The sequence below is a fragment of the Alligator mississippiensis genome, chromosome 4 (genome assembly GCF_030867095.1).
Source record: "Alligator mississippiensis isolate rAllMis1 chromosome 4, rAllMis1, whole genome shotgun sequence".
Classification (NCBI taxonomy): domain Eukaryota; kingdom Metazoa; phylum Chordata; order Crocodylia; family Alligatoridae; genus Alligator; species Alligator mississippiensis.
Window position 1 is genome coordinate 149932262 of NC_081827.1, and position 20712 is coordinate 149952973.

The window sequence follows — 20712 nt, forward strand, 5'->3', positions numbered from 1 at the left end:
GCGGATGTCACGCAGGAGATGACCCATGGTGCGGATGGAGCGCACACCCAGCCGTGCGGCCAGCGCCTCGGGCGAGAGCCAGGCTGACCGAGCGGGGTCCAGGAGATGGTGCAGGCGGAGGACACGCGCCTGGATGAGGGTGGCCGTGAGGCTGGCAGAGGCCAGGCTCGGCACGGAGCCCCACAGGGCTGAGTTGTGCACCAGAGGCTCCCTCAGCAGCTGCGGGAAACACAGTGTCCGGGCTCGAGGCTGGAGGCGGAAGGTGGCCTGCCAGGCTCGTACTACGCTGCAATAAAAGGCCGGAAGCACCGCCCAGTTCAGGAGCGTGGGTGTCAACAAAAAGAGCTCCCAGTCAAAGCCAAGGGCGCCGACCCGCTGCAGGAACCGGAACACCAGTTGTTGCCATGGCAGCTGCTCCTCGCTGTAAAACAGTCGCTGAAGGGCCTGCAGGCGGAAGGCCGCCACCCTGCTGGCCAGGTCAACCAGACCCTGGCCCTCCTTGGCAACAGGTAGGTGAAGGACGGCTCGTGGGAGCCAGTGGCGCCCATCCCAGAAGAAGTCCACCAGGTTGCGCTGGAGTCTCTCCAGTAGATCCGGTGGGGGGTCGAGCACGGCGCACCGGTGCCACAAGGTCGCTGCCGCCAGGTTGTTGATGACAAGGACGTGCCCCCGGTAGGAAAGGCTGGACAGGCGCCAGCGCCACCGCTGCAGGCGGGCCTCCACCCCCTGCTCGAGGTCGTCCCAGTTGCGCGCCATGAAGGTCGGTGGCCCCAGGAACACGCCCAAGATCTTGAGGCCCTCGCGGCGCCATGTGAGCCCCCCCGGCAAGTCCGGGGGGGGCGTGCCAGTCCATGCGCCAATCAGCAAAGTATCGCTCTTGGCCCAGTTGATGCGGGCGGAGGAGGCGCGCTCATAGGCATGCTGGCAATCTGCCAGGGCCCGCACGTCTTCCTGAGTGTTGAGGAAGACGGTGACATCATCCGCATGTGCCGACAGCCGGAGAGGAGGCCTAGCGGACGAGCCGGTGGCCACTGGCAGGGCCACACCACTCAGGCGGTGTCGCAGCGTGTGCAGCAGTGGCTCGATGGCCAGGGAGTAGAGCATGCCCGACACCGGACACCCCTGACGAATGCCCCTGCGTGCGGGGAACGGAGCACAAAGCACACGGTTCACCTTGAGCAGGCTGGAAATGTCTTGGTACAAGACCCGGAGGGCCCCGGTGAAGAGGGGCCCCAAACCAAAGGCCTCCAGAGTCCGGAAGAGATAGGCGTGGCCCACCCGGTCAAAGGCCTTCTCCTGGTTTAGAGAGATGAGGCCGATGTCAAGGCCAGAGAGCTCGCTAGCCATGAGTAGGTCACGCAGCAGGAACAGGTTGTCTTGAATGGTCCTGCCCGGCACGCAGTAGCTCTGCTCGGGCCCGGTGAGAGAGGCCATGACCGCGCGGAGGCGGGTGGCCAACGCTTTGGCCAGGATCTTATAGTCCGCGCACAGCAGGGAGACCGGCCGCCAGTTCTTCATGTAGCCCAGGTCTCCCTTCTTGGGCAGCAGGGTCAGCACCGCTCGGCGGCAGCTGATCGGCAAGAGCTTGTCGGCGAGGTTCTCCTGGAAAACGCGCAGGAGGCTGGGGCCGAGGAGAGGTCAGAAGGTCTTGTAAAACTCAGCAGGCAACCCATCGAGGCCCGGGGCTTTGCCGGAGGCGAGGTCGGCCGTGGCGGCCGCCAGCTCTTCCAGGGACAAGTCCCGCTCAAGCTCTCCGGCCTCCAGGGCATCGAGACGTGGTAGGCCCTCGTGGAGTTCCCGCGTGGCCTCGGGGCACGACGGCTCGGCCGCAAACAGGTCACAATAGAAAGCGACAGCATGTTTGCGTATTTCGCCGGGCTCTGTAATGACCCGGCCCTCAGGAGTCTTGAGATGGTCCAAGACTTTGCTCGCTGCCCTCCGCCGCTCCAGGTTGAAAAAGAAGCGGGTCGGGGCGTCAGTTTCCGCCAGTTCCTGGCAACGGGCGCGGATCCTCGCGCCGCGGGCCGCGCTCTCCGCCAAGTCGCGCAGACATTTCCTGCGGAACCGGAGGCTCTCGCTCAGTGCCGCGTCGCTGCCAGCGGCCAGCAGAGCAGCCTCGAGCTCCGCCACGTCCTCCTCCAACTCCCAGATACATCGGCGCGTCTCGCTCGCGGCCAGCTGGGTGTACTGCTGGCAAAAGGCTCGGATCTGTACCTTGCCCACGTCCCACCACAGCTTCCAGGAGGAGTGGCTCGATCTCGCAGCCTCCCACCTCCTCCAGAAGTGGGCAAAGCAGTCCCGGAAATAGGAGTCCTGAAGCAGGCTGACGTTGAAACACCAATAAGGTGCCCGCGCACAGGCTCTCCCCGGCAGGCTCAGTTCACTGAAGGCTAGGTCATGATCTGACAGACCCGAGGGAGCGATGCAGCTGCTGCGCAGGAGTGGCAGGTGGTGCCTGGTGACATAAAGGCGGTCGAGGCGAGCCATGGTGACACCACCGGCACCCATCCTGGCCCAGGTGTACTGGCGCGCATCAGGATGCAGGGCTCGCCAGATGTCCACGAGGTCTGCCCCCTCCAAGGCAGATTGCAGCTTGCGAGCGGAGGGCAGGTGGGGCTCAGGCCCTGTGCAGTCGAGGCGCGGGGCAGTGGTGCAGTTGAAATCCCCACCGAGGAGGAGCAGGTCATCATCCTCGCTAGCGTCGCGCAGGAGGGCAGCCAAGGTCTCGAAGAAAACGACCCTCTCCTGACCATCGGAAGGCGCGTAGACGTTGAGGAGCAGCAGGCGGTGTTGGGCGAGGGTGACGCGGACGGTCAGCAGGCGGCCGGGGATGACCTCCCGCGGCACCGCCACGTCAAGCTGCAGCTGTGGTGATAAGAGAGTCGCGACCCCAGCGCTAAGGTTGGTGCCATGGCTCAGGAACACCTGTCCTCGCCAGGCAGCCCGCCAGGCCGCCTGGTTGAATCTGTCAGAGTGCGTCTCTTGAAGGAAGGCGACGGCCAGCCTCTTCTGTCGCAGGAGCTCCAGGACAGCTTCGCGCTTCACCGAGTCTCGACAGCCATTGATGTTGAAGGTGCCAATGATTGTGGCTGCCATGGATGTGGGTGTGGGAGAGGAAGAGCAAAGCAAGGTACGGGTGGAAGAACGAGCACCCAAGAGCAGAGCAAGGCAGTACAGACAGTTCAAGGAAGGCCTACTGTGCCCTACTCTAGTCGAGGGACCCGCCCAAGTCCCACTCAACTCTCACCCTCTGGGCAAGCTTCTCCAAACGGTAAGCCATCTGGCGTGTGCCCAGATCCCGCTGCATGAGCTTGGCAGCTGCCCTGGCACCCTTAACAAACACTTTGGGGTCTGTGCACCACTGAGTGATGCGTCCTGCTACGTTCCTCTGCCCCTTAGTTAACTTCAAGAAGGACAGGAGTCCCCTATAGTCTGGAGGGACCCAGGGGGGCTCCGCCAGCTTGGGGTGGATGTTGCCTAAGGAAGAGCGGCGAGTCCGCACCCCCGGCGGGAGCTCGTCCGCAACCGCAGCATCGACACCCTCGATGTCTAGACACATCAGCCGCCTCTCATCGTCCGAGTCAAGGACCGGCTCCACGAGGGCATTCCCTGTCTTCCTGGGGGGGGAGAGGCCATCCTGCTCACGACGCCTCTTGCGAGACTCAGTGAGCTGGACCTCCATCTCGTCAACTTCTCCATCTGATCCGCCCGGCTGGGGCATGACCAAGGGGGTAGCAGACTCTCCCGCCACCCCCGAGGCCAGGCCACCAGAAGAGAGGCATTCGCCACCATCCCCGCCGCCGCCCGACTCCGGAGGCTGGGGGACAGGCGAGGGGAGAGGGACCCCTGAAGCCCCCTCCCCCTCCGCTAAGTCTGCCCCGCCGATGGCTACATCCAACGGGGTGGGTGGTATGGCAGCCAGAGCGGGGCCAGGCTCTCTAGTGGGGGGTCCCTCGGCACTGGCCGAGGAGGGTCCTGACAGGGATAGGGCATCCTGAGAGGCCCCCTTCATCTTCCTCTCTTTGTCCTCCTTCTTCTTCTTCTTGGTGGTAGTGGGCAGCTGCCCCTGTGCTGGGGATGGGCCAGACTGCCCTGCCCCCCCAGCCGGCGGGGCCCCCGCACTGAGGGCAGTGGGTGCCACAGACGGGGGAGGCGGCGGCGGGGCCTGGGTAGTAGCACCAGCCTCTCCACTGGACGATGGTTCCACACCAGAGCCCCCCGTCCCCTGAGATGGAGTAGGGGTGGAAGGAGGCTGGGAGGAAGAGCTCTCTGCCTCCCTGGGCCTGCCGCGTGTCCCAGAAGTCGACACGCCGTCTCTCGGCTCTGCCGCAGGTGGCGATGGTCCGGCCGCCTTGCCCTGAGGGCACTGAGCAGCCAGGTGGGAGGAGCCGCCGCACTTAAAACACGTAGTCTCTCCCACAGACAAATAAATAATATACCTCCGACCCTCGAGCGTGAAGCTCAGGGAGCGAGGTAGAGACTGGGGGCCCTCCTTGAGGAGCATAAAGACCTGCCTCCGAAAAGACAGGACGTGCTTCCGCTGAGGGTCCTTGCTTCCCATTGGCAGCCGGCGAAAAGGACTCGTAAGAACTCCATAGGCCTCGAGTCCCCTGGCCAGCTCCCGATCAGAAACATGTGGTGGGATGTTAGAGATCACCACCCTCACTGCCTGAGTCTCTAGGGGCGTGACAGGGTAGTGGATGCCCGCAATGTCTAGGCCCTCAGCACACACCCTGTCAACCAAGGCAGGCGTGCTCAAATAAATCATCGGGACCGTGTTCACACGACCCGCATAGCGGATGGTACGCCATCCCAGGAGCGCAGCCAGAGCCTCCATGCAAACCTCAAGCCCCACATGGAGAGGGGCATGAACCCTCAGGCCATGCGTCAGCGGGAGGTCCCGAGAGACATCCTCATGCCAACTGCCAGGTGTAGGAGCAGCCATCCTCACTAGGACAGGGTTAAACTGCAAATCAAAAAAACTAAGGGAACGAAAAGAAAACTTAAACACAGGAGCTCAAGGCCAAGCTCCCGGGAATGCGGCCAAAACAGAAAGTGAAGATAAGCCACTGAAAGGGAGGGAGGGATTTGGGGGGTGAAAAAAAAAAAGCGTGGATAGAACAAAAAAAGAGGGGGGGAAAAAGAAAAAAAGCACCCCTCAAGCGGCAAATGATAATAGAGACCTCCCCACAAAGGGGGAGGAGGGTGGGGGGGGGGGAAAGCGGCAGGGGAAGGAGGGGGGGGTTAAAACAGTGAAAAAAAAAAGAAAAGGAAAACTAAGGGGTGAGGGGGGGATGGAGGGTTAATTAAGAGCACCTCTGGAAGGCAGGCTAATGGAAAAGGTAACTCCCCGTAACAAGCAGACAGAAAAAAGAGAAAGCAAGGGAAAGAGACAGTAAAAGAGAAGGCTGCGAGAAGCGTCTCACAGACAAAGAAACCGGAAGCAGAGGGGGAGGGAAGAGAGAGGAGAGAAAAGTGGGGGTAAAAGCTGCAAAAAAGCAAGAAAAGAGTCAGAAAGTGAAATAAACAGAGGCTAGAGACCTTTAGAGAGGTGGGAGTGAAGGAAGAAAAGAGATAGGAAGCCGGGGAGTCTTACGCTCGGGATCGCCCCACGCAGCTCCAAGCGAGCCTGGTCCGAAGCGTCCAAAGCCGAAGGAAGGAAGGAAGGAAAGAAAGAAGAAGAAAAACCCTGTGCTGACACCATCCCCTGTTGTTCTTGGGATGCTGGAAGAACAGATCATCTCCCTTCAAGGACTGTGCCTGTCAGCATTGCAGCTTGAGTACCTTGGACTGGTGAGATCCCAAAACTCTCTCTCTCTTTTCTCTCTAGGCATAAACTTCTGAACCTGAACTGTGTTAGTTAAGCTTGAGCTAAGTTTCCCCAAATACTTAGTGAAACCAGGGTAGTATTGTCATTGTTTGTGTTTGTTTTTCTTTTGCATGTCTATTACTACTAGTACTATTATATATTTCATATGCTTAGCAATAAATAACTTTTATAGTCAGACTGGTAGTAACTGGGTACATTTTTTCTTCTCTGCTTCTCTTTCCTCCCGTGCTCTTCAGCAACGCTTCTTTTACCTAAGCCAAAGATCCTTGTGAAGCCCAAAAATACTGTGGGGTCTGCTCATCCAGAGGCCAAAGATTGGGAGGTGCTGAGTTTGAAACACATAAGGGGATCAACTTGTACAGCCTGATTGACCCAGTTTAACTCAGGTGTGCCCCTATGAACTGAATGCTGGCCCATGAGGGTGTCAGCTGGACACCCAGCCGGATTCAGAGGGATTGTGTTCACCTGTGTGCTTGTGTCTGACTGCAGTTTATTGTTGCTCTGATGAACTGATTCTTGGCATATGAGGGTGTCAGCCTGTCCATGCTGATCAAACGGGCCGGGTCAGGCGTGTCATGTTAATTTGTGTGTGTTTGTGTGTGTATGACTGATTTGGTGACTGGAGGAACCCAGTCCCATTGAAACGAAGTCCTGCAAGATAGCTCCATTGGGGGTGAGGGCTTGCAGAAGGGAGAGATACAGCTCCATATAGTAACACAAGCAGCACATTGACAGAATTACCAAGACCCTAGAAACTATCCCTAATAAATGAGCACACCCCAAAGAAATGGGCTAATCTGGTAACACCGCAGTTACACATGACCCCATTTGGAAGAGCAAGACCCATCCTGAGGATCCTCCTGCATGTCTCAGAACTGGAAGGAGCAGCAGCGTTTCCTACCAGACCCTGCTGTCTTAGCTGTGGCACCTGGGTAGTGTCCCAGAGGGGTGTGAACCCTGGCCGCGATGACAGAAGCAGACTTGAATGCGGGAACAGTGAGTGGCTTCTCCACATCATAATGCACTAGCACGCTGTTACCAGAAATGAATCGCTGTCTGCTGAGAGACAAGACAGAGCCCGATCTGTGGTCAGGACTATGTCCAGCTTCTTCCAGCAGTAGGAGGTAGGCTCTCACCTGTACCGGCTGAGGAGATGGAGGTGGGCAGCAGACTGGTGGCAGGTGTCATGAGTTTGCAGATTCCCCCAATTTTCTCTCTGGCCTTTGCCCTATGTCTGTAGCTGATGTGTTTGGAGGTTGTGAGGAACATTGGCTGATGGGTTTTTCCCACATTCTTTGTTTCCCGGAGTGTGTGGGACCTGGATCGAGCCCGTTGGGAAACACGGATCCGCTCTCGGCATTGGTGGGAATCGAAGGAGCAGCAGATCAGGCAGGACGCAGAGTCACCTCTTGCAGCACTTCCTGCACCTCTTTGCTCTCACTGCTCATCAAACTGCAGTGAGCTGCTCCTGCTGTGGCCCCATGCCCGTGGCCCTGCTCCATGGATTTCATGAGTCTTTGCCAGGCTGCTGCCTGTTGGAGAGATCACGTGCTCGCAGCAAAATGCTTTATGAAGCAGATGTTGTGTGGAAGTGGAAAGCAGGCTGGGCCCTTTGTCCCTGGCGTGGGGAGTAGGCTTTGGGCAGGGAGCCCTGAAAGCACCTGGAGCTGGGGCAGAGGGATGGCAGCATTGAGCAGGTTGCAGTGGCAGGGGTCGGGGTTGTTAGGGTTGCCAACTTCCCCCCAGATTGCCCGGGAGTCTACCAGAATAATTGTCAATCTTGTAGTGACTCTTGAATGCAATCTGGGAGCGCATGCTGCATCCCCGGGGTGCGCCGCATGGGGTGGGGGCCAGGGCCTGAGGTCTGTTAGGAACAGAGGGGCCTTTGGGGCCACAAGGAGCCCGCACGGACCTGTTTGCTGTGGGAGGCCAGGTGAAGGACACTGCAGCCAAAACATGACCTCCATGAGCCCCTGTGAGCCCAGGAACTTGCTTTCCCTCCGCAAGCCACCTCCATGCAGGAGGGGCGGCACTGGTTGCTAAGCAACTGCCTCCCCAGCCTGGCCTGACCCTTCCCAGTGGTCCAGGGGCACTGGGGACAAGGAGCCTCTGCCTGGCACAGCTTGCGCCTGTCCCCCAGGCTGCTCCCAGCTGCCCTGCCTGCGAGAGCAGGAATGCAGGGCTGACTTTGCCAACCCAGGGGGCCAGGTACTGCCCTGGGGAATGGGTCAGGCGCGCGGAGAGCTCCACGCTAATTTGCCTAGCCAGACGGGTGCTGCAGGAGTGCCAGGGCTTCCTAGGTTCATAGATGTAATGGCTGCTGCTGAACTTGCAGCAGGGCTAAAGATCCTTTCTGTACCATGATTAAACAAATGATGTTTGTGTTGTACTCCATCGGCATCTTGAATGTCGCCAACCGTCCTGTACCAGGGCTTGTTTCACATCCTGGCCCGGGGGCTCCTGTTCCAGCCGTATCATCCTGGTCCTGGACTATCCTGCCCTGTACCATCATTTCTACACAAACACACTGATTTGATATATTATTACATCTGTCTTTCTCCATCTCCTTTCTGAGCCCTTCCATGGGACTGCAGGGCTCTTCATCTTCATCAGGACAATGGAATCAGATGGAGCTGAAAACCTCTGTGCCCTTGACACTACCAGAGCAGTGCTGGGAGGCATGTGGAAAAAAAGATGCTGGCAGGTCTGAACAGAACTTTGGTTGGAGAAGAAACCTGACTCAGCCTTGGTTAGAGGTTTACCCTTTGGGGTAGGAGATGAAGAAGGGCTGTGAGAAGGATCCCAGCTTCATGGGGCATTGCCAGACACCAGCAGGACAGGGAGGCGGGGAGGAAGTAAGAAGCCCAAGGGCATAGGCCCCCAGATTTCATTGTCCTGTTCTGAGGCAGCCAGGTGATGGGAAGGGCGGTGGGAACTGCCCTTCTGCAGAGATAATAGACATCGGGCCCACTGCACATTCAAATTAAAGCTGGGTAGAAACCTTCTCTATAGTTGTTACACATTTTGTAGCAGGCGCCACTGCAAAGCAAATCGTTGTGCAGAGGGAGGTGATACTGTGCCCTGAGAGCAGCGCTTTCTTAGGGAGCTGCATGAGCCCCTGCTGTTGCAGAGCACTCTGGATCAGGTTTGTCTATTCACAGCCAGGAGCTTGAGGAGCCAAGGGGTTGAGGAGCATGAAGAGGCAGGTAATGGCGTAGAGGAATTTGGGAATGTGCCTGAAGGGCAGATGTGGGTTTCTCTTAGTTTGTTTCCAGGTGAATCCTGTCAAAGCTTTGGGCTTTGTGCTTTCCCTTCCCTCCAAGGAGCAGCCCCTTCCCACGGATTTTTCTCATGAGATACAGAAGTGACAGTGAGGGATGTCTCCATGGTACTTCATGTGGACTAACTGATCCCTGGCACTCGGAGGATGTCTGAATTCCTTCAAAAGGCCACAGTGCTGGGGTGGAAGTGACAGCTCTTTCATAAGAGTTGAGTTAATGACACTCTGGATATACCAAAGTCTTTTTATATGAAAGAGGGAGATGATTGCTCAGAGCTGCAGTATGAGACTCTCCAGTTGAGAGTCTCTGGGTTAAGGTTAGAGGGGAGAGCAAGAAGGGTGTTGTGGTGGTCGGGGGTGTGCTATAGACCACCAGAGCAGGGGCAGTGGTGGATGAGGCTTTCTTCAAACAGGTAGCAGAAGTTTCCCGGTCACAGGCCCTTGTTCTCACTTGTTCTCACTGAGGCCGTGCTCTTCTTGATCTGCTGCTCAGAAACAAGGAAAAATTGGTGGGGAATGTAATAGTGGATGGCAGCTTGGGCAGCAGTGCCCATGGGATGATTGAGTTCAGGATCCTGAGGATCCCAAGAGACAAACACAGATGTGCCCTCAGGCCGTGGTCTTGGATTCATGTCCAATGTTTTGGAGAAGCCTTGACAATCGTGGCTGTGGTGAAGATGTAGGCAAGGCACTTAGTAGGTGTTGTGTGCTTGAGCCTGGGAGCCTCTCGCTGGCTGTGCTGTGACGCACGGGCCACGGGTGTATGACAGGCGTAAGGATCTAGTGTCCTGCTGGTGTAGCCCTGTGGAGTCAGGCCAGCACTCAGGATCTCAATATCGCACTGTTAGACAGAAGGGCCTGGTGTATTATTGCACATACACACATACAACAATCAATTAGGCACACACACGCACTCTAGGTGCATACATCCCCACCAGGTGCGCGCACACACACACACACACACACACACACACACACACACACACTGCTGTGGGGGCCGAGTATAGCTGGAATGGGGCCGCACCGATGGAGTGGAATTAGGCACAAATGCGTACTGGTTGAATTGAAAAGAACTTTACTTATAAACTGGCGTATAGGGATTTGCGTCGATGCACACAGTGTAGGCACGCTCCATACAGGTTACAAACAAAAGAAAGAAACCAGGTGGCACGCCGATGTTTTCCGAGCATGCAGGGTGAGGGATACGTCGGGACGGTCGGCGACGGGGAGTGGTTGGTGGTTGATCAGGCCTCCAATTTTGCTCCAAGGTACACGAAGAACTCGTTCCCAACATACACGCAGAGTTCTCCGACTTGGGCGGAAACTACCCAAGCTTTTATACGGCTAGTGAGCCAATGGCTAGCCACCGGGTATGAATAATTTACAATGAGCCAATCGGTAGCATGCATCCAAACAGTGCAGCTGCTAGTTTTGGCGGGAGCTAATCACTGCACCAAGGCTTTTCCCGCTGTAGCGAGGAATCCCTTGCACCGAGTACTCGCATCGTGCTAAGAATTCTGCTGTGTCGAGGCACTTTTAATTACTAAGTACAGACAACTACCAACTCAGGAACATACACATCCCAAATTACCAGGCTAGGCACATGCACACCTATCACAACTTCAAGCACCTATGCAATACACACCCCAAAAGTTAGACAAAATTCTAGTGTCAATTCCCACACACTCAGTACACATACACGGATCACTAATTCACGTATCACACACACAATGGCATACATATATATATTTTTAGCACTTCACACACAAGCCTCCTACCTACACATGCACACAGGTGAGTTCCTAACTTGGAGTGTACAGTATGTATGTGTGTATTTGGGATACCTGCAGCAAGGTTAAGGTTTGAGAGAAAGTGTAAGGAGTGAAAGTTGCAGGAACTGGAATTACAACCAGGAGACTATAGAGAAGCTGGTTAAGGAACTAAGGCTTGGGGTTACTTAAGGTCAAGTGGCCTCAGGGTACTTTGGGCTCACTTGGAGACAGGGTGGAAGCAAGGGAAAAAGCCCAGTGGCAAGGAGAAAACAGCCAGAAGATAGAGGCAAAAAGCTGGGAGATCAGGGGAAAAGGCAGTGGAGACAAGGCAATAACAGTGTCAGAGATCAGGGGAAAAAAAGGCAGTGGGGATGAGACAATGGCAAAGAAACAGGGATTTGCAGGCAGAGTGGAACTCAGGATGGCTGGAGCCACAGGAGCATGGGACAGGTGTTGGAGGTGGTGGTGACCCACAAGTAGGAGAGGGAGAATTGAGACACAGAAGTTAATAGGGGCAAGGAGCAGAGATAGGAGCAGGGCCAGAACCGTAGTAAAGCAAAACCTAACTCGGGTCCAAAGAGCAGTTTTATTAATTGAACACTGTACTGTAGAGCTTGATTCCTACACACACACGCATGCGCGCGCACACACACACACATACACATACACACACACACACACACACACACTGGTAGCAGAAGAAAGAGACTCAGTGGAAGGGTTGGAGTCCTGGTAGGGAAGAGAAACGGAGACCAAGTTCTTGGTTGAAGAGAGGATGGGTGTGATAGCTACATATCCAGGCTGGAAGCAGGTCTTTGTCCAGTAGGTGTTGTCCAGAGGGGATTGCCGACAGGGCCTCTGGGTGGATAGGTGGTGTGGCGTGGTGCTGGTCTACATGGAGAGAGTGTCCCACTGGGTCTGTCTTCTCTATCCGTATTTATGGGGCACACTACCTAGGAGCCTAGTGGGAGGGGCGGCCCAGGCAAGGGTCAGCCCCTGGTGTACTGAGCATGTGCACTCCTAGGTAAGGACATGCAGTTTCAGGTGTCTGTGATGGTGGGTTGATGGTTTCCGCAGCAGTCTTTGTCTTCCAAATCTTGAGCCAGGAAGGGTCAAGGCAGGGTGATGGTTGGGTTGTCGAGTTGATGGTTTGGTCATTCAGCGGGAGCTATTTTTAGACATACTGGCATTGTATCTCAAGCACCATCATTCATCCTCATTCATTCAGGAACCAGATTACAAAGGAGGGGTATGTATAACTGCAGCAGCTTAATTACAGATGTACAGAAGCGCGTTGCTCTCGATGTCAGGCAAGGCCACATGCATGGGGAGTCTGTAGTGCTGCAGCATCCTCACCCCTCTGTCACTGTCAACTAGGATACCATTTCTAACATCAGGCCTCACTGCACTCATCCTCTGCTAGCCCTAGTGTCAGAAAGAGGAAGGACAAATTGATGCAAGAGACATTTACCGCAGGGGGAAGTGGGTTTGTGACAAGCTGATATCCAACGCACTTGCCGATCGGCTGCAGGCATATCCCAACCCCCTGGGTCACACGGCACCACGATTTTGTTGTTTCCCTGGGCGAGCTTTCACTTGCCTGGAGGTGGTGTTCAGCGGTTCCCTGAGGGTCCATGTGCAGCAACATTGACGTGACCTTTCTACTCGGATCTTGTAATTAACTATGGTGACATCTCGGCATGATGATGTTGTCTTTTCTTCTATGCTAGGTGTCTGGCGAGACCCAAGACCACAAGGATTCTGCTTCTGCTTTTTATGTGCAAAATCACAACTCTGGAACCAACTTCCAAGCGAAGTGGTGCTGGCTCCTACCCTGGGGGTCTTTAAGAGGAGGATAGACGAACACGTTGCTGGGGTTGTTTGACCCCAGTACTTTTTCCTGCCATGTGAGGGGGTCGGAATTGATGATCTGCTCAGGTCCCTTCCGACCTTACCAGCTATGAAAATATGAAACTATAATAAGGTCATGTGAGTTAAATGACTCATACTGGGCAGCCAGACAGGGTCACAATGCCTCCGCGCCATGTGTTCCCTTTCCTGGGCATCGGTTGGTCCCATGCCTGGTGTGCCCCTCGCTCACCCACCATTGGGCCACTATTCTTCTTGGCGTGTTGCCCTTTTTGCATTAATTCTTCCTGCCCAGGCACTAGGCCAGATATGGCACCCTCTTGTAGAGGCCACCACTGTGCCTGAGTGAGGCCTGATTTCCTGATGGCCTCCTGCTGGGGTGCTCCAAGCCCACAGGTGTGCTGGGTGGGTCCGTATTGTTGGGAAACCTCCTTGCTGGAGTTCTTCACCTGTTTCCCCTTCAGATCACCCTGAGCAGCCCTCTCCCAGCCTCACCTGAGCTGGATGCTTCTGCACAGACTGCTGTGGGCATTTGGGCATCCTGCTGCATCGTAGCTCAGGTGTTCACCGACTGTGTTGGGAGGGAGAGCATGCACTTGGGTCCCTGATGCTCTGGCAGTCGGGAGAGCGTGTGGTGCTTCCCCAGGTATTTTGTCCTGTGGTGGGAACCTGCTGGATTGCTTGCGGTGTTGAGTTGAGCCTCCAGGTTTTTCCTGGATGCTCTCGAAGCAGAATAAGTGTCCAATGCTTCCCCGAGTGTGGTGGCCACAGGGAAAACTGCCAGATCCCTTCCAGCAGCTGGGAGAGCAGATGATTCTTTTTCAAGTGTCCCAGTGCAGCCCCTGGTGCCTCTGTCTCCAGGCCCACTCTTATGCTGTTTCAATAAGTCCTCGGGGCAATCAGGGTGGGGGGCTCTTCTGTTTGGCATGGCACTGCCTGCCTTGATTGCAGCCGGGGCACCAGAGCCGCAGTGGCGAGGTGCAGCGGAGGGGCCCTGATACAAGGATACATGAGAGGGAGGGGGGCAATCTCAACATTAAGGTTCCCTAGACTTTTGAATGCTAGAAGCAATTGGGGACACAATGGACTGGGGGTTGGAGAAGTGGTAAGGGATGGATAAGCCTGCACATAGCCCAGTTAATTTATCTTCCACAGGCCTGTCTGACTGATGACCTCTGGTCACGAGCATTTTCCTTGCTCAGAAAATCTACAGCCATCCACAAAATTGTCTACGCCCTCATTCACATCTGTACTCTGAGGACAAGGCGGAGAGGCAGTATTTCCAGGGAACGTGGAGTTTCCAGCTGCACAATGTGGAGAACATCCATCATACAGCAAGCCCATAGGTAACACTAGCCTCAAGAGGAATTTGGAGGAAAAAACCCACCAGGCTAAAATGAAAACAAAAATGAAACTAAAAACTACAAATCCTGAATCAAGGACGCACTGCAGAGTAGGAGTTTTGAAGGAATGGGAGCCCAAGAAGGGTGGCTGTGCCTTAAGGAAACGATCCTTCGGGCACAAAGCAAGATGATCCCCGAGCGAGGCAAAAGAGGGAAAGGGGCCAGGAGACTTCCCTGGCTAACCAGAGAAATCCAGGGCAGCCTAAGGGCCAAAAGGGGAGCACATAAAAAGTGGAAACAAGGTGAGATCACTAAAAATGAATATACCTCCTCTGCTCGTGCTTGTAGGGAGGCAGTTAGACGGGCCAAAGCTACCATGGAGCTGAGGATGGCAACCCAAGTAAAAGACAACAAGAAATTGTTTTTTTAGATATATTGGGAGTAAAAGGAAGGCCCAGGGAGGAATAGGACCCCTGCTAAATGGGCAGAAACAATTGGTGACGGACAGGGGGGACAAGGCTGAACTCCTTAACGAGTTATTTGCCTCAGTGTTCCTAAGCGAGGGGCACGACAAGTCTCTCACTGGGGTTGTAGAGAGGCAGAAGCAAGGCGCCAGACTTCCATGCGTAGATCCTGAGATGGTGCAGAGTCACTTGGAAGAACTGGATGCCTTTAAGTCGGCAGGCCCGGATGAGCTCCTTCCGAGGGTGCTGAAGGCACTGGCCGACATCATTGCAGAGCCACTGGTGGGAATATTCAAATGCTCGTGGCGCACGGGCCAAGTCCCGGAGGACTGGAAAAGGGCTAACGTGGTCCCCATTTTCAAAAAGGGGAGGAAGGAGGACCCGGGCAACTATAGGCCAGTCAGTCTCACCTCCATCCTTGGTAAAATCTTTGAAAAAATTATCAAGGCTCACATTTGTGAGAGCCCAGCAGGGCAAATTATGCTGAGGGGAAATCAGCATGGGTTTGTGGCGGGCAGATCCTGCCTGACCAATCTAGTCTCTTTCTATGACCAGGTTACGAAACGCCTGGACACAGGAGGAGGGGTGGATGTCGTATACTTAGACTTCAGGAAGGTCTTCGATACGGTATCCCACCCCATACTGGTGAACAAGTTAAGAGGCTGTGATGTGGATAACTACACAGTCCGGTGGGTGGTGAATTGGCTAGAGGGCCGCACCCAGAGAGTCGTGGTGGATGGGTCGGTTTCGACCTGGAAGGGTGTGGGCAGTGGGGTCCCGCAGGGCTCGGTCCTTGGACCGATACTCTTTAATGTCTTCATCGGTGACTTGGACGAGGGAGTGAAATGTACTCTGTCCAAGTTTGCAGATGACACAAAGCTATGGGGAGAAAAGTGGACATGCCAGAGGGCAGGGAACAGCTGCAGGCAGACCTGGACAGGTTGGACAAGTGGGCAGAAAACAACAGGATGCAGTTCAACACGGAGAAATGCAAGGTGCTGCACCTAGGGAGGAAAAATGTCCAGCACACCTACAGCCTAGGAAATGACCTGATGGGTGGCACAGAGGTGGAAAGGTATCTTGGAGTCCTAGTGGACTCCAAGATGAACATGAGCCGGCAGTGTGACGAAGCCATCAGAAAAGCCAATGGCACTTTATCATGCATCAGCAGATGCATGACGAATAGGTCCAAGGAGGTGATACTTCCCCTCTATCGGGCGGTGGTCAGACCGCAGTTGGAGTACTGCATGCAATTCTGGGCGCTGCACTTCAAGAAGGATGCGGATAACCTGGACAGGGTCCAGAGAAGGGCCACTCGTATGGTTAAGGGCCTGCAGACCAAGCCCTACGAGGAGAGACTAGAGAAACTGGACCTTTTCAGCCTCCGCAAGAGAAGGTTGAGAGGCGACGTTGTGGCTGCCTTTAAGTTCATCAACGGGGCACAGAAGGGTATTGGTGAGTACTTATTCACCAAGGCACCCCCGGGGGTTACAAGAAACAATGGCCACAAGCTAGCAGAGAGCAGATTTAGATTGGACATTAGGAAGAACTTCTTCACAGTTCGAGTGGCCAAGGTCTGGAACGGGCTCCCAAGGGAGGTGGTGCTCTCCCCTACCCTGGGGGTCTTCAAGAGGAGGTTAGATGCGCATCTAGCTGGGGTCATCTAGACCCAGCACTCTTTCCTGCTTATGCAGGGGGTCGGACTCGATGATCTATTGAGGTCCCTTCCGACCCTAACATCTATGAATCTATGAATGAAGTGTCATTCCACACCGAGCACTGAAATGCTTCACTCAGAAGGATCAAACAGGATATTTCATGGTTAGACTCTTTTCATGAGCTTGCCATCAGTCCCATGGCAGTGGGCTGGACTGTCCAGTCCAGATGTGATTGTCCAAATCTAGGCCAAGGGCACTCCATTAAAAGGCAGAAAGCTGTACATGTGTAAAACAGGAGCACTGCAGCAGTGGCTCCTTACATGACCCTTGTTTTCCTGTTCACACGTGTGCATCCTGCCATGCCTTATAGCTCAGGTGTGCTTGCAGCCTGCCTGGCTTATGGGCGTGTTCATAGGGCATGCCTTCTTGTAGCCCTAAGAAGCCCTAAGGTCACAATGGCCCCTCAGTTGGAGCCTGCAGGCCCAAGACAAGGAGACATAAGAAGAGGCTGCAGAAACCTAGAAGGAATGAGAAACCACTTACATGCTCAGAGAGGCAGAGGCACCAATGCTGGCCTCCTGTGGGCCCATCCCAGATCAAGGAGGGAAGGATGTGGGGAGGGGATGACAGGGGTGGATGCAGAGGGGAGGAGTCAAAGTCTTCACCGCCTGAGGGCGAAGCAGCACGGCAAGATCCTGGCTGGGTAGAACCTGTGGGAGAAGGGGCAGAGTCAGGGCACGCTCAGGGGCATCCAGGCCAGGCAAGAAGAAGCTAGCGGGCGTAGGACGGGGTGGCTCTCGGCTCCACCTCTCACCCCCAGGGAAGAAGTATGGGTTAAAGCAGAGTCTCCCCAGCAGGGCATGGGGTGCTGGAAGTGGCAGTGGCCTGGGGGTTTGGGGTGTCTGCGAGGTGACCAGTGTCCCTGCCTCACACCCCCAGTGCTGACACTGCGGCAGAGGGGAGGAGGAGAAGGTGGAGAGCAGCACAAAGGTGAGTGTCTCCGCGGGTCTCAGGCCTGAGGGCCTGTGCTCCAGCCCACATGATGATTGGGTGCCTCCTGCCTTCAGGCCAGTCAGGATGACCTGTCCTAGTACACTGCCAGGGCCAAAATGCCCTGTATGGACTGTCTAGCTCTGCAGCTGGCCCCTCATTGTTCATTTCTGGGTCTGAATACCCTGCTGCCAGGGGTTCAACCCAGGGCTTGGAGCTCAGCCCTTCTGGCCCAGGTGCAGGTCAGCTAGAGACAGAAAGCCACATGTGTGAGGGAGCAGAGAGCAGCAGGGCCATTGCCAGGGGGAGACTCCCAGGGCTGGGACATGGGCAGGGGCTGCAGGGCCAGGACCTCGCCCAGAGTGGGGAGCCCATGCGGGCCAGTCCTGTTCCCCTTCCCCAGGGAACTTGCTGGTGAAGAGCAGGGGGTGACAGCTGCAGGGGGCATGGAGCTGACGCTGTCCAAATTGCACCTTGGGCTTGGCCTGCTAGCCAAACCTGGCAGGAGGGGAGGGCACGCAGCCCTGTAGCATGTCATGCTGCCCAGCCCTTATTGCTCCCATGGCGGGCACGTGTCCAGGTCCCTCCCAGGGTGCTGCAGCACAGGCGCACCTGGGTTAGCTTCTCCCACCAGAGCTTCTGCAAAGAAACACAGCCCTGAGCTGGAGGATGGAAAGAGGAGCCTGACTGCTGAGAGCAGGGACAGGGCATGATGCCGAGTGCTGGGCCCTTGCACAACCTGAGCCCCTGCTGGCAACCTGTCACATCTCCCAAAAGTCCCCGTGACGGGCCGTGTGGTGTCCCCCGTGCCGCCCCCACGGCTGAACAACAAAGGGCACTCACCTCTGCACTGGCGCTCACTTCCGAAGCCCAGATAATAAACTGGATAAAAACTACCTACCTAACTAATTATCTAACGAACTAAATAACGAACTAAAGAACAAACAATCTAACTAATGAATTAATGAACTAACTAATAAACAAACTAGCAAATTAACAACTAACTAGCGAAGTGACACACTAACAAACTAACAAATAAACCGACTAACTAATTAACTAATGAAATAATAAACTAATTAACTACAAAACTAAGCAGCTAACTAAACAACATAACTAAGAGCATGAGGGATGAGGAAGGACAACCGGCTCGGGGGAAGGGCAGGAGAGCAGTGGGCGGAGCCAGTGCCTGACACTGAGGTTTGGGATTGTGATGTCACTGTGCATCGATTAGCACTGTTGCCAGGGCAACCAGGGGTCTCCTTCCCACACAGGCAAGGTGCAGAGTCCTGGAGCTGTGGGATCCTTTGGTGTGGCCTGGCGTGGCCTAGGCATGTGTCCTCGAGGAAACACAGGTCTAATAGTCCTATGGGTACTTGACCCAATACAAGAACTTGGGGCACTTCCCCAAATCGGGGGCAAAAAGAATAGTCTCCCTTAGACCTTAGGCTTTCCTCTCCCCCATCTCAGGTGACCAGAGGGAGCACACCCTAGGTACCAGGCTTTTGTCACGTAGGCAGGGTGGACAATCCCCGCTCCCTTAGGAATTTGACCCCGGTGTCCCAAGCTGACCGGGACAGATTTCTGGAGAGAGACACAGACGGTGGCATTTCTGCCACAGGCTCTCTGACATCAGGAACAATCAGGACAGGGGGAGAGGTATGGTGCTTTTGGTGCTGTTAGTTTTGAGCATGGGATCAGAGCTGGATGGGAACTGGGTGGTGATCTAGGCAGGTCAGGATGACCCATGATGCCCACCCCACAGGGTGCCAGTGCCCTATACCAAGCAGTTGTCTCCTGTGTCAGTCCCTCATCATCTCAGGGCCTCTGGATCTCCCGGTTTGTGCCTGTGACAGTGATTCTTTCTCCCTCGGTGCAGCACTTTGCACTTGACTTTATTAAACTGCATCCGATTCTGTCTACGATCCATCTCTGAACAGTTACTTCTTGTGCAATCAGGAGCAGATGCAGCTCTCAAGGAATGGAGACAGGGACCCAGGCCAGTCAGTCCCCCACCATTGAGGCCAGCCCCCAGGCAGAGGGCACCCAGCATGAAGACACCTCCACCCAGACCAGGACCCTCTGCCTGGCTGAGGTGGGGTGCCAGGCTGACCCCCTGCTGAAGTTGGAGGTGAACACCCAGACCAAGGGGCATCACTGTCTAAAATAGACAAGACAGGGGAAAGGTCTGATGCTTTTCCTAGCGTTAGCTTACTGAGCATGGGATCTGTGTGAGGAGTGGAGGGAGGGCTGGTGCCAGGTCCTGGGAAGGCTCTAGCAGGTTAGGAGAAGGATGTGTTGAGATCCAGGACTCCTGGGTTCCTTCCCAGCTCTGGAGGCCTTGGGAGAGAAGAGGTGAGTGAAGGGGAAATGCCTAGTGTATCTTCAGTAAGTGCCTTGCCCGCAACTCCCTCCAGCGCCCTGTGTATCTAGGTGGGACAGGGCTGGGGAAGGGGCTTCACAGGCCTGGGCTCTCTGGGCTGGAGGTCCTGCCTGTAGTGTATATCCAGATTGCACCGAGGGAGCAGTTGCAGGCCCTGGCAGCACAGAGGGAGGAAGGGAGATGGGTCTGGCAGGGTGCTGAGGGCTGGTCCCTGGTACAGAAGCAGTGGTGGAGAGCATGGGGTGGTGGAAGTGGCAGGGATGTGGGGGTTTGGGGTGTCTGCGAGGTGCCCAGTGTCTGAGCCGCTCTCCCCAAGTGCTAACACTGCAGCAGAGGAGAGGAGGAGAAGGTGGGGAGCAGCGAGAAGGTGAGTGTTCCCCCTGCACCGTAGCAGGCCCCAGGACCGAGGGGCTGCCCCTCCCCAGCCCACATGATGATCGGGTGCCTCCTGCCTCCAGGCCACTCAGGATGCCCTGTCCTGCCTGTCTGCCAGGGCCCTAGTGCCCTGTGTGCACCAGCTATCTCCTGTATTGGCTCCTCTTTGCCCACCTCTGGGTCCAAGGACCCTGTTGCAGGGGTTCACCCAGCGGTTTGGAGGTCAGAGCTTATGGCCCAGGTCAGGCACGCAGGGGACAGAAAGCCCCACTGAGCCATGTGTGAGAGCCGTGTCCTGCTCCCTGCTGGGGAGACTGTCCTTTACCCCATGGTTGTTCCTGGGTATGAGCAGAGGGGCCAAGATCCACCCCTGGCCCACTCACACAAGTTTCTTCTCATCAGGACTGCACCCCACTGAGCATGCCCTGACTCTACCCCTTCTCCCACAGGTTCCAGCTGGCCGGGATCTTCCCCTGCAGAAGGCAAACAGCTGAACTCCTCCTTTCCCCTTCCAGCCCTTTCATCCCCTCCCTCCATCCTCCCGTGCCTGATCTGGGAATGGGCTCACAGGATGTCAGCTTTGGTGCTTCTGCCTCTCTAAGCATGTAAGTGGTTTCTCATTCCTTGTAGGGTTCTGCAGGTTCTTATGTCTGCTTGTGTTGGGCCTGCACGCTTCAACTGAGGGGCTGTCATGACATTATGGCTTCTTAGGGCTACAAGGAGCCATGCCTTATGAATGCGCCATATGAAT

General features: G+C 55.6%; 1 protein-coding gene and 1 long non-coding RNA gene across 2 annotated transcripts in view; one reads left to right on the forward strand and one right to left on the reverse strand.

Moving 5' to 3' along the window:
- LOC132250066 (scavenger receptor cysteine-rich type 1 protein M130-like) overlaps nucleotides 1-20712 on the reverse strand; it is a 339402-nt gene that overhangs the window by 246195 nt on the left and 72495 nt on the right. The window lies entirely within an intron of this gene.
- Nucleotides 16683-20560, forward strand: LOC132250277 (uncharacterized). Its single transcript, XR_009461942.1, has 3 exons — nucleotides 16683-17206; nucleotides 19163-19334; nucleotides 20411-20560. It is a non-coding gene; the product is annotated as an uncharacterized LOC132250277 (long non-coding RNA).